The sequence below is a fragment of the Camelina sativa genome, chromosome 3, assembly GCF_000633955.1.
Source record: "Camelina sativa cultivar DH55 chromosome 3, Cs, whole genome shotgun sequence".
In the NCBI taxonomy this organism is placed as follows: Eukaryota; Viridiplantae; Streptophyta; class Magnoliopsida; order Brassicales; family Brassicaceae; genus Camelina; species Camelina sativa.
The window spans coordinates 17,126,392-17,128,377 of NC_025687.1; positions in this window are offsets into that span (position 1 = coordinate 17,126,392).

The following is a 1,986-nucleotide window of genomic DNA, read 5'->3' on the forward strand; positions in this document are numbered from 1 at the left end:
CATACTATACGGCTCTACTTACTTTGTGGGAAGAACATAAGAACTATGTAGAGCTTCCTGTTTGCACATGTGGTCGTTGCGAATGTGATGCAGCTGTAAAATGGGAAAGGTTGCAACAACGAAGTCGTGTGACCAAGTTCTTGATGGGTTTGAATGAAAGTTATGATCAAGCTAGACGTCATATACTAATGCTCAAGCCGATACCAACTATCGAAGAGGCTTTTAACATGGTCACACAGGATGAACGACAGGTTGTAGTTAAACCGACGACTAGTATTGATAGTGTTGCTTTTCAAAGTGTTGCTTCTATGAATGAGGCTGAGAGTGCCTACGTTGCTGTTTACAATACAGGGAGGACTATACAGAAACCTATCTGTTCACATTGTGGTAAAGTTGGACACACTATTCAAAAGTGTTACAAACTCCATGGATTCCCACCAGGATATAAGACTAATGCTGCGGGATACAATTACAGACCTCCAAATCAGTTTCAGCCTAGGATGCCAACGATGCAGTCTCAACCACGGTTGTCTCAACAAACTTCTAATCAAATGGTGCCATATGCGAATTCTATGCAAAAAGCAAATGCAGTGGCTCAAGTGTATTATGAGACTGGAATGTTTCCAACTGAAGATGTGTCGTATGGTTCTGTTTCTAATCAATATCCGCAGTTCATGGTTCCTAATGGTGTTCCTTCGAGTTTACAAGGGTTTACTCCACAGCAAATTGATCAGATGGTTTCTCAATACAAGGTTCAAGTTCAGGTTCAAGAGCCTATAGCTTCGTCTTCTGGTTCTAGTATTCCTAGTGCTATGGCTACGATTTCTGAACATGGTTTGATGGCAGAAACTTCTACCTCTGGTATCACTTTTCCCTTCCCTTCGACTTCTCTTAAATATCAAAAACATATTTTAACTTTTCAAAATCATATTCTTTCTTCTTTACAACAACTTTNTAGGATATAAGACTAATGCTGCGGGATACAATTACAGACCTCCAACGATGCCAAATCAGTTTCAGCCTAGGATGCCAACGATGCAGTCTCAACCCCGGATGTCTCAACAAACTTCTAATCAAATGGTGCCATATGCGAATTCTATGCAAAAGGCAAATGCAGTGGCTCAAGTTTACTCTGAGACTGGAATGTTTCCAACTGAAGATGTGTCGTATGGTTCTGTTTCTAATCAATATCCGCAGTTCATGGTTCCTAATGGTGTTCCTTCGAGTTTACAAGGGTTTACTCCACAGCAAATTGATCAGATGGTTTCTCAATACAAGGGTCAAGTTCAGGTTCAAGAGCCTATAGCTTCGTCTTTTGGTTCTAGTATTCCTAGTGCTATGGCTACGATCTCTGAACATGGTATGATGGCAGACACTTCTACCTCTGGTATCATTTTTCCCTTCCCTTCGACTTCACTTAAATATCAAAACCATATTTTAACTTTTCAAAATCATATTCTTTCTTCTTTACAACAACTTTTACCGCATGATGCTTGGATTATAGATAGTGGAGCTTCTAGTCATGTTTGCTCTAATCTAGCTTTGTTTACAGACTTACGACCTGTTACAGATATTACTGTGACATTGCCGAATGGTACCAGGGTTTCCATCACTCATATAGGGACAATTTACATTTCTCAAAAGTTGATTTTATACAACGTTTTGCATGTTCCTAATTTCAAGTTTAATTTGATTAGTGTCAGTAGGTTGGTTAAAACATTGTCTTGTTCTGCACATTTCTTTGATAATTGTTGTTTGATTCAGGAACTTTCTCAGGGCTTGATGATTGGGAGGGGTAGAGTTTTTCAAGATCTTTACATTTTGGCTACTGAGAATACTTCCCTCTCACCATCTAATCCTGCAGCATGTTCTTTCTCTGTTTCTGTGGTTACTGATGATTCTCTCTGGCATCAACGTCTTGGACATCCGTCGCATCTAGTTCTTCAGAAACTTGTTAGTTTGATTCCTTCTTTGAAGAATTCTTCT